The sequence below is a fragment of the Scyliorhinus torazame genome, chromosome 4 (assembly GCF_047496885.1).
Source record: "Scyliorhinus torazame isolate Kashiwa2021f chromosome 4, sScyTor2.1, whole genome shotgun sequence".
Taxonomy (NCBI): domain Eukaryota; kingdom Metazoa; phylum Chordata; class Chondrichthyes; order Carcharhiniformes; family Scyliorhinidae; genus Scyliorhinus; species Scyliorhinus torazame.
Window position 1 is genome coordinate 245,339,207 of NC_092710.1, and position 12,482 is coordinate 245,351,688.

Below are 12,482 nucleotides of genomic sequence, written 5' to 3' on the forward strand. Positions count from 1 at the left end.
GTGCCAAAGAGGGGCTTATTTGTCATGCGATGTAGGGGCGGTGGGAGTGGAGGGCAAGTTACTGTGGTCGGGCGGTGGCTGTGGCGGTGGCTGGGGGAGGGCATATAGGGGGTCAAAGATATCTAAATTGTGGTTCCGGGGGCTGGTGTTACTGGGGGCAGAGAGATCGCGCCAGTGTTCAGGGATAGTAATCAAATCTGGGAGGCTCTCGCTGGCGTCGGAGTCAAGGTCAAGGTGAAAGTTCGTGCCTGTGGGCGGAGACAAGTTCGGGTCTGTGGGCATGGATGAGGGACAAATGCCGGCATGGCTGGGGGAGGGTTGGCGTAGGGGTCGTATAAGGTTGTCGATGGGCGGGGCGTGATTGTCTCCTATTGCCAGAGAGATGTGGTGGGAGTGGCTACATTGGGATCCGTAGACTTTGAGTTGGTTGATGTGGAACCATCTAGTTTTACTGTTGAGGTACATTATTTTATACAAAGGCACTCACTTTGTCGGAAATGGAGTAGGCTCCTGCAAATTTGGGGGAGAGGAAAGAAATGGGGTTGTAAACTGAAACCATTATTTGCTGACCGACTGTGTACTCTACGGGGTGGACGGTTTTAAGAACATAAGAACTAGGAGCAGGAGTAGGCCATCTGGCCCCTCGAGCCTGCTCCACCATTCAATGAGATCATGGCTGATCTTTTGTGGACTCAGCTCCACTTTTCGGCCCGAACACCATAACCCTTAATCCCTTTATTCTTCAAAATACTATCTATCTTTATCTTAAAAACATTGAATGAAGGAGTCTCTACTGCTTCACTGGGCAAGGAATTCCATCGATTCACAACCCTTTGGGTGAAGAAGTTCCTCCTAAACCCAGTCCTAAATCTACTTCCCCTTATTTTGAGGCTATGCCCCCTCATCCTTCTAAATTCCAATGAGTACAGTCCCAGTCTACTCAACCTCTCCTCGTAATCCAACCACTTCAGATCTGGGATTAACCTAGTGAATCTCCTCTGCACACCCTCCAGTGCCAATACATCCTTTCTCAAGTAAGGAGACCAAAGCTGAACACAATACTCCAAGTGTGGCCTCACTAACACCTTATACAATTGCAGCATAACCTCCCTAGTCTTAAACTCCATCCCTCTAGCAATGAAGGACAACATTCCATTTGCCTTCTTAATCACCAGTTGCACCTGTAAACCAACGTTTTGCGACTCATGCACTAGCACACCCAGGTCTCTCTGCACAGCAGCATTTTTTAATATTTTATCATTTAAATAATAATCCCTTTTGCTGTTATTCCTACCAAAATGGATAATCTCACATTTGCCAACATTGTATTCCATCTGCCAGACCCTAGCCCATTCACTTAGCCTATCCAAATCCCTCTGCAGACTTCCAGTATCCTCTGAACTCTTTGCTTTACCACTTATCTTAGTGTCGTCTGCAAACTTGGAAACTTTGCCCTTGGTCCCCAACTCCAAATCATCTATGTAAATTGTGAATAGTTGTGGGCCCAACACTGATCCCTGAGGGACACCACTAGCTACTGATTGCCAACCAGAGAAACACCCATTAATCCCCACACTTTGCTTTCTATTAATTAACCAATCCTCTATCCATGCTACTACTTTCCCCTTAATGCCATGCATCTTTATCTTATGCAACAACCTTTTGTGTGGCACTTTGTCAAAGGCTTTCTGGAAATCCAGATATACCACATCCATTGGCTCCCCATTATCTACCGCACTGTTAATGTCCTCAAGAAATTCCACTAAATTAGTTAGGCACGACCTGCCCTTTATGAACCCCTGCTGTGTCTGCCCAATGGGACAATTTCCATCCAGGTGCCTCGCTATTTCTTCCTTGATGATAGATTGCAGCATCTTCCCTACTACCGGAGTTAAGCTCACTGGCCTATAATTACCCGCTTTCTGCCTACCTCCTTTTTTAAACAGTGGTGTCACGTTTGCTAATTCCCAATCCGCCGGGACCACCCCAGAGTCTAGTAAATTTTGGTAAATTATCACTAGTGCATTTGCAATTTCCCTAGCCATCTCTTTTAGCCCTCTGGGATGCATTCCATCAGGTCCAGGAGACTTGTCTACCTTTAGCCCCATTAGCTTGCCCAGCTTGCCCATCACTACCTCCTTGGTGATAACTATCCTCTCAAGGTCCTCACCTGTCATAGCCTCATTTCCATCAATCACTGGCATGTTATTTGTGTCTTCCACTGTGAAGACCGACCCAAAAAACCTGTTCAGTTCCTCAGCCATTTCCTCATCTCCCATTATTAAATCTCCCTTCTCATCCTCTAAAGGACCAATATTTACCTTAGCCACTCTTTTTTGTTTTATGTATTTGTAGAAACTGTTACCATCTGTTTTTATGTTCTGAGCAAGTTTACTCTCATAATCTATCTTATTCTTCTTTATAGCTTTTTTAGTAGCTTTCTGTTGCCCCCGAAAGATTTCCCAGTCCTCTAGTCTCCCACTGATCTTTGCTACTTTGTATGTTTTTTCCTTCAATTTGATACTCTCCCTTATTTCCTGAGATATCCACAGTCGATTTTCCCTCTTTTTACCGTCCTTCCTTTCTGTTGGTATAAACCTTTGCTGAGCACTGTGAAAAATCACTTGGAAGGTTCTCCACTGTTCCTCAACTGTTTCACCATAAAGTCTTTGCTCCCAGTCTACCTTAGCTAGTTCTTCTCTCATCCCATTGTAATCTCCTTTGTTTGAGCACAAAACACTAGTGCTTGATTTTACCTTCTCACCCTCCATCTGTATTTTAAATTCCACCATATTGTGATCGCTCCTTCCGAGAGGATCCCTAACTATGAGATCCTGAATCAATCCTGTCTCATTACACAGGACCAGATCTAGGACCGCTTGTTCCCTCGTAGGTTCCATTACATACTGTTCTCGGAACCTATCGCGGATACATTCTATAAACTCCTCCTCAAGGCTGCCTTGACCGACCTGGTTAAACCAATCGACATGTAGATTAAAATCCCCCATGATAACTGCTGTACCATTTCTACATGCATCCGTTATTTCTTTGTTTATTGCCTGCCCCACCATAATGTTACTATTTGGTGGCATATAGACTACTCCTATCAGTGACTTTTTCGCCTTACTATTCCTGATTTCCACCCAAATGGATTCAACCTTATCCTCCATTGCACCAATGTCATCCCTTACAATTGCCCGGATGTCATCCTTAAATAACAGAGCTACACCACCTCCCTTACCATCCACTCTGTCCTTCTGAATAGTTTGATACCCTCGGATATTTAACTCCCAGTCGTGACCATCCTTTAACCATGTTTCTGTAATGGCCACTAAATCATAGTCATTCACGATGATTTGCGCCATCAACTCATTTACCTTATTCCGAACATTACGAGCATTCAGGTAAAGTACACTTATGTTGGCTTTTTTACCTCTGTTCTGAATCTTAACACCTCGATCAGTAACCTCTTCTAAGTTATATTTCCTCTTAACCTTTCTCCTAATTTTCCTTGTCGTTGAACCCATATCTTCATGTAACAACCTGCCGCATCGCTTACCATTACTGTTTTCACTTCCCGTTTTATTCCTTTTAGTATTCCTGGTCCTATTCACTGAGCTCCCCTCAGTCACTGTACCTTGTACTGTCGCCCTTTTTGATTTTTGACTATGGCTTCTCTGCCTTACACTTTCCCCCTTACTGCCTATTGTTTCTGTCCCTGTTTTACTACCTTCCAACTTCCTGCATCGGTTCCCATCCCCCTGCCACATTAGTTTAAACTCTCCCCAACAGCTCTAGCAAACACACCCCCTAGGACATCGGTTCCAGTCCTGCCCAGGTGCAGACCGTCCGGTTTGTACTGGTCCCACCTCCCCAGAACCGGTTCCAATGTCCCAGGAATTTGAATCCCTCCCTCTTGCACCATCTCTCGAGCCACGCATTCATCCTCTCTATCCTGACATTCCTACTCTGACTAGCCTGTGGCACTGGTAGCAATTCTGAGATTACTACCTTTGAGGTCCTACTTTTTAGTTTAACTCCTAACTCCCTAAATTCAGCTTGTAGGACCTCATCCTGTTTTTTACCTATATCGTTGGTGCCTATGTGCACCATGACAGCTGGCTGTTCACCCTCCCCACCCCCCACCCCCACCCCCCCGAATGTCCTGCAGCCGCTCCGAGACATCCTTGACCCTTGCACCAGGGAGGCAACATACCATCCTGGAGTCTCGATTGCGTCCGCAGAACCGCCTGTCTATTCCCCTTACAATTGAGACCCCTATCATTATAGCCCTGCCATTCTTCTTCCTGCCCAGCTGCGCAGCAGAGCCAGCCACGGTGCCATGAACCTGGCTGCTGCTGCCTTCCCCTGGTGAGCCATCTCCCTCAACAGTATCCAAAGCGGTATATTTGTTTTGCAGGGAGATGACTGCAGAGGACACCTGCACTGCCTTCCTACTCTTGCTCTGTCTTTTGGTCACCCATTTTCTATCTCCCTCAGTACCTTTCGCCTGCAGTGTGACCAACTCGCTAAACGTGCTATCCACGACGTCCTCAGCATCGCGGATGCTCCAAAGCGAGTCCATCCGCAGCTCCAGAGCCGTCAAGTGGTCTAACAGGAGCTGCAACTGGACACACTTCTTGCACGTGAAGGAGCCAGGGACAGTGGACATGTCCCTGAGCTCCCACATCGCACACGAGGAGCATGACACGGGTCTGAGATCTCCTGCCATGTCTTAAACCTTCGGTTAACTTCAACAATTACAATTCCCCCCACAAAAATAAAATAAAATAAATAAACAACGAAGAAAAAAGTAAATAAATATACCAATGAAAAGAAACAGAAAACAGAAACACTACTTACCAGTCACTTACCAGGGATAAAAAGCACTTACTCCCCACCCAGCTTTGAATTCCCACCTAGATTCAAATTCCCAAACTCACTCTTGGTTCTGTCTCACTCTGGCTGTGTCTTCTCTGGCTCACTGGGAGAACTCACTGGGAGTGACTTTACAAGTGGCTCTTTTTAAACTGTCCTGAATTGACTCCCCTCCCCCACCTGCTTTTAGATCAAGGTAGATTTAAGTGACTGACACTTAACTGCCAACCAGTTTTGTGAGTGGGTGGGGCAGCCCTTGTTAACCTACACTGCACAATTTTAGCTTAATTTAAATTAATTTAAACTCCTGAAATGTAAAAGGAGCTGCCTTACTGATTTAATTCAATTCCCACCTAGATTCAAATTCCCAAACTCACTCTTGGTTCTGTCTCACTCTGGCTGTGTCTTCTCTGGCTCACTGGGAGAACTCACTGCAGGCTTTACTCTGCTTCCTTCCAGCGCCTAATCGGACAGCTGCAGCGAGTTGTGCTGCTTTAATGTTATCTGTAACCTGTTGGACTGCTTTTTTGTGAGTGAGGGCGGTGACTGTGGGGCTTGTCAGATCGAGGCATAATAAATATTCAATACCCTTCATGGGCCGTCCGGTCATGAAAATGTGGGGGGTGAAACCTGTGGAACTGGAAACGGTGTTCTGAATAAACATGAGAGCAAATGGGAGGACTGAGTCCCACATGGTACTGTTCTGTTGCACCATCTTCCTAATGGTCGCTTTTAAAGTTCGATTCATTCTCTCGACAATGCCACTGGATTGGGATGATATGCTTTATGAAATTTCTGCCTGATCCCAAAAATTGTTGAAACATTTTGCATGACTCTGCCGGTGAAGTGGGAACCTTGGTCTGACTCAATGCTGCGGGGGAGACCCCAGCGTGTGAATATCTGTTGAGTCAATATCTTAGCGGTAGCCTTTGCTGTGGTTGTCCGATAGGGAAATGCTTCTAGCCATTTAGTAAAGGTGTCGATTACAACCAGCACGTACTTGACACCATTTCTGCAAGGGGGAAGGGGGCCAATGTAATCGATTTGCAAGTTTGTCCAAGGGCCATTCACAGGTCGTGTGTGAAGTAATTGTCCTTGCTTTGTGTAATGTTCAGGATTGTTCTGAACACAGATATGGCAATTCTCGACATAATGGGTTACATCGCTTTTTAAATCAGGCCACCAACAAAAAGGTCTTAAATAGGCAATGGTATTGTCTATTCCCTGCTGTCCGTGACGTCATGAAATTGGAAAATGAGCTGGTTTCTGTCCTGGGTGGGGACCACATAAATTCCGTTTTCTAAAACTATGCCGTCCTGTACAGTCAGTGCGTCCTTCCATTTATCACAGGGGGCTGGGAAGTTGCCGTCTAAAACCTGTTTGAGGGTGTCGTCTGCTTTTTGGGCTTCAGATAGATGGTCTGGGAAATATTGGTCTGGGAAACCTGGACTGAGTGTAGCTTTCGGGTGGCTGCCAGAAGTGACCATGGCATGAGCCTGCTTTGGCTAGGGCATCTGCCTTTACATTACTGGGTGGGGACGAGCAATGATGGCTTCTTACTGTAATGACACCATATGTGCGGTCTGAGGCTGTCTTGAGAATGTGCTTTAACAACGGGGCAGAGAATAAGGGTTTTCCATCGGCTGAAACAAAACCTCGAGATTCCCACAGGGGCAGGAATTCTGTTAAGCTGTTGTACACGTACAGGCTGTCCGAATGTATGTCTGCGGGAGTTGGAAAAGTGTCGGGGTGCTGAATTACATCGGCAATGGCTGCGCGTTCTGCTGCTTGTGAACCTAGGTGGCTGGGCAATTTTAAAGAGATCTCTTCTAGTGGGCGTCCCTGCGTGTCTTCCACGTAAATTCCACAACCAGTAATTCTAACTCCATTTTCAATTGTGGAGGAACCATCTACATAATTTTTTTAAGTATCCCCTGTGATTTGGGAATCCTGTGTCTTACTGCCTGCTCGTGGGTGTAATGACTTTGGGATAAATGGTCCTGTGTGGTGATGGGCTGCTATGATCTGCCACTCATGTGGTGTCCTTGCATATTGTAGATCGGCCAGGAATGTGTGGGTCTTGGTGTGTTTTACCGTAATGTCCCTGCTTTGTAATAGCAGTCTCCTGCGAGCTGCTCTGATTTGGCTGACTGAACCGTCCTGTAATCTGCCGTCTAGTAATAGTTGCGTGGGGGGGTGCTCTGTCAAGATTGTGGCTGGGTTGAGGTCTGTGATGTACGCAAAGTACTGTACAGCCCAAAAGACTGCAAGCAAGTGCCGTTTGCAGGCTGAGAATCCTTGCTCTACAGGGTCTAATACTCTTGAGGCATAGGCTACGGGTCCTAAGTGATCGTGTCGTTCTTGCAGGAGCACTGCTGATAGGGTTCAGTCGGTGGTTGCTACTTCTATGGCATAGGGCAAGTCTGGGTCTGCTACTTGTAAATTGGGGGCTGTGCCTAGGGAGCATTTTAAATCATCGATGGCGTCTGTGTGCTGCGGAAGCCATTCCCATGGGGCGTTCTTTTTAAGGAGCTCTGAGAGTGGGGCTGCTTTGGTGGCAAAACCATCTATATAATTTCTGCAATATCCTACCAAACCTAGGAATGACCGGAGTGCAGTGACATTTTGGGGGAGGGGTAATTAACTGATGGACTCGATCTGTTTTTGCTCAATTTCTCTCTTCCCATGAGTGATGATGGTGCCTAAATAAAGAACATTTTCCTTTAAAATCTGGGCTTTTTTGGGGTTTACATTACATCCGATTGATTGCAGTAGGCCTAGTAATTCAGATAAGAGCAGATAGTCTACATATTGTATTCGGCATTCGGGTCAGGAAAATGTAGAAAGTCCGTTGGCTAATTGCCGGTGGAAAATGGAGGGGGAGTTATGGAATCTTTGTGGGAGGCATGTCCACCTGTACTGCTGCCCTTGAGACGTAAATGTGAATTTATACTATCTAACGGGGATGGAGCAAAACCATTGCTGATATCCAGCACTGTTAAGTACTTTGCCTGTACTCCCTGTTTGAGCATGGTTTCGGGACTTGTGGCAACAGCAGGGGCTACTAAAGGGGTTACCTTATTAGGTTCTCGGGAGGGCAGCACAATGGCGCAGTGGGTTAGCCCTGTTGCCTCACGGTGCCTTGGTCCAAGGTTCGATCCTGGCTCTGGGACACTGACCATGTGGAGTTTGCACATTCTCCCGTGTTTGCATGGGTTTCGCCCCCACAACCCAAAGATGCGTAGGGTAGGTGGCTTGGCCACGCTAAATTGCCCCTTAATTGGAAAAAATGAAATGGGTACTCTAAATTTAAAAAAAAAGAAAATAAAATGTTCACGGTAGTCAATCGTTAGTCGCCAGGACGCTACGGGTTAAATAGCTCCTTGGTCTAACAAACTGTTATTAACCTTCGAAATCTCACCCTCGGCTTGCTGTGGGAAACCATATTGCTTTTGCGGCTTTGGATGGGGGCCTGAAATCCTTCTTGTACCTGGGATCTTCCCACAATCGTGTTTGTATTGTGAAGCTTTGTGTTTTATGAGGACATCTCTAATCGTCTGGTCTGCATTAATTGTTTTCGGATTAAACCAATAGTCCCCTACTGAGCAAATCCTGTTTTCATAATCCCCTACTGTGAGCGTAATGGGAGCCCTAGCTGTTTTGGCCATTCGCCATACACATTTGTTTACTGGGTCAAACGAAAGATTATGGGAGCTCATAAAATCAGTGCCTAAAATGTGCTCTGCGGTTTGGGGTAAGTCAACTAAAATGACGGGGTGTATGGTGCTAATATTCCCGATCTGAATGTGTACGGGAGCTGTGATATATCCTTGTTGCATGTGGCCTGTGAATCCACTCAGGGTGATGGCGTCTGTGGTGGGCCATTTATCCTGTTGAAACATGGTGGAGGAGTTCAAAGTGGTACAGGATCCTCCTGTGTGCCAAAGAAAATCGACTGTATATCCCCGGACTGTGCCTGTAACTACTGGACTGCCTAATTTGTCCCAGCGTGTGTAACAGACCCAAGTTGGGGAGTCCGAACACCGTCAATCTGTGGAGTTAATCGCTAAGTTGTCTGAACGGGCGCTAACATGCATGGGCCTAACATTGTTTCTCGTTGGGGGGTTTGGTTGTAAATGTCGGTGCTGGTTCGGGGGGTTTTGTCGGCAATCATGGGTGTAATGTCCCATGTGGCCACAATTGTAACAACCTCGTGGTGCCTGTGCTCTGGGGTGCTGTCCCTCGTGTCTACCCTCGTTTATCCATGCTGGGCCCTGGCTAGTCCTAACTGGGTCATGTTTGCTTCCATATCATACTGATCTGTCTGTCGGTGTAGAGTTTGTTCCCATGCTCTCGAAAGTCGTTTCAATATCTAAACCTCATTGTGTGTGTGGTCTGCGGGGTCGTAGTTTACACAAGCCTTTTGACCTGCGTCTGTGGCATGCGAGACTAAGGTGCGGGATCATTTAGTGGTGTCCTCCTCGTTTAGGTGTGCCCGGTTCAATTGTCCGTAGGCTGCCATGAAATGAATCCATAGGCGACCAGCAAATGCGGTCGGGTGTTCTCCCTTCTTTTGCCTGCAGTGATTTAAACCCCCGACTGGATCTCCGTTGTTATACCTGATGGCATCTAAATGGCTGATTTCATTTCCTGTAGTGTTCCTCCTGCTACATTTTGGGGTTCTGGCAAGGCTGATCTTACGGACTGGCTAAGGATCATAACTATTAACTTTACTTCCTCTCTCTCATCTCGGCCGTACATAACTTTTTGTTGGCCACCTTCTCAAAGAAGCTGTGCAGGTCTGCGGTGGGCTGGAATGGAATAATTTTCGTGCAAGTGTCTCTTAATTGGGTTATGGATAGTGGGGTGGTGTAAATGATATCAGGCTCTTCCTGATCCGATGAATTGCATTGTGTGGTAACCGGATTCATGGGGGTCGAATTGTGAGTGGGAGTGTGTGCTGCCTGTGTAGTTGGCGCTGCGGGCGTTTTTCTTTTTGGGGCGTGGGATCTCGATTTTGATTTCCCGTGTCCTCTACATATTTTTGCGCGCTTCGTTGTACTCTTGCCAATTGGGAGCATCTTCCTCATCTAAATCCTGCCCGAAAGTGTACTTGAAGCCATTCTGTACTGAGAGTAGCGACTGTAACTTTTCTATCTTCTGTCGGCATTTAGCATGGTCAACGGTACTCTGCCACTGTTCCTTAGTGGAGCTGTGGAGCGCTCTCAAAGCTGCTTTTAAATCTGCGCATTTGCTAGTGAGCTGGGCGACCTGTTGTTCTGTTTCCTCTCTTACCAGGACTGTGCACTATGTATCTTGGTAGGCTTTATCGTACTGGGTCTGGAAGCTACTAATGTGAACTAGGCAAGATTGATGTGCGCGCTTTACATCGGCCATTTCCTTATCCTTCGCTGCTAACTGTTCCCGGAGTTGCTCAATTATTTTCTCGCTTTCGTTACTGTTTCCCCCGTTCTTTACTTCCTTCTCAATTACTTGCCTACGGAGCGTCTTCACGACCTCCTCTGTGCCTTGCAACTGTGCCAAACAGGACACTATTGCCATCGGCTTTCTGACTTTCCCTACATTTTTCTTGTGGACCTTGCTTAGGTTCTCCCACCAAGTTTGTCCTATCTTTCCTGGACCTGACTCATCATTAGTGCAAAAATTCGACCAAAGGGTCCATCCTTTCCCCTTTAAGTATTTCCTGAACTCTTCATCCCATATGGGGCATTGCTCTCCTCTGTTGGTCGCTGCGACCTCGGGTTCCTCAATTTTTCCATTGCTTTAGTGGCCATTACTTCTCTTATCTCTTTCTCTACTTTTAATTTGGGACAGGGGAATAAGGCAGCAATTTGAACGGCGGGTATGGCTTAAGTTATTTTCCGGCTCACAATCCCTCGATAGTAGTACACAATTCTAACGAGTTTACCTTACCCTTCCTGTTATGTACGCATGCGGGTTAGTACATACATCCGAAATTCGATTATTTGGTCGATATGGGACTTGCACTTGTGGTTCTTTCTCTTTCTCGCAATTGGATTCAAAGTGTGTGGGTTCTCTCGGAGTGATCTAATCGAGTTCCGTCAGAGGTCGCCAATACTGTTGCTCTATAATAATGTTGGTGAAGCACAAGCCTTCCCTTATATCGATCAAATGACCACACAACCAGTTAGTTTGTTTAAAAGATGATTTATTTACATACACAAGAGCTTTTTCGACATGCAAACACAGTCTCTACTACGAGTTAAACGACACCTATCAGCTTCAATAACCTGTACTTAACTTCAGGGCGACCGGCACTGTGAAAATGGATAAGGCCTTTATCTGGATTTCACTTGGCTGGTTCGAAGAAAGTGGCTCTGTCTCTCCTGGGCTCATCCGTCAGGTAGCGATCGTTCGTCTTGAACTTGGCTGGCTGTTCCTGCTGCAATTGGGTTGGCACAGGCCAGATCCAAGAGGGACAGAAAACATGGCTGTGCTCTCTTTTATCCCTCTGGGATTTAGCGCTCTTTGGGGCGGTCCTTAACCTTGGACCCAATAGTTCGACAGGGATCTGCTTACTGTCTTCGATTTTGGCCAATAAAGGGGCGGGTGCCTTGGTGGCTGGGCGGGTCCATAGAGGTCATTGACCTTGGCAGTTGTGCTTTCTGATTAAGGGGAGTGGCGCCGATCAGTCTGTGGCTGTGACGGTTGCTTGATTGGAGTTCTATTGTCCTGGGAAAATGGGCCATCAAAATGTTAACGAGCAGGACTTTCGATCAGGTCTGGTTACCTGTGTTTCAGATACACATAGGCTATGTACCTGTCTTAGTCCTGGGTTGGCCATAATTCACATGGTCCTTTGCAGGTGGCCATCTTAGCTGGCTACATCTTCCCCCCAAGCTTAACAATGACACACAGATTTTAAGATTTCCACAAATATTTTAAGATTACCTTAGACTACAAAGCATACCTTAAGCAACAAAGGTCTCAGCAACACAACGATCCGGGGGCAGCACGGTAGAACAGTGGATAGCACCGTTGCTTCACAGCTCCAGGGTCTCAGGTTTGATTCCCGGCTTGGATCACTGTCTGTGCGGAGTCTGCACATTCTCCCCGTGTCTGCATGGGTTTCCTCTGGATGCTCTAGTTTTCTCCCACAACTCCCGAAAGACATGCTGTTAGGTAATTTGTACACTCTGAATTTTCCCTCTGTGCAGACGAACATGCGCCGGAATCTGGTGACTAGGGGTTTTTCACAGTAACTTCATTGCAGTGTTAATGTAAGCCTCCTTGTGACAATAAAGATTATTAAAAGATTATTTATTATTGAACACACAAGGTGGCTGTGGTAAAATACACTCTCCACTCTAAACCCCAAGTAAATGCCTGAGGAATTTTCCTCAGAATGCCCCAGATGATTGTCACAAGAGTTTACAAACTGTGCTCCCAAAAAACACACATTAAAATCTTCTTTCACAATAATGCTTTCCATTAGCAGTTTGCATTCCGAAATCCATTCCAGGTTTTCCAAATGACTCTTTGAAATAAAGTTTCTAATCAACATTTAACAATAAATCTAGTATCCATGTATTCTCCCTTTCCTTTAGGATTTCTTTGTCTCG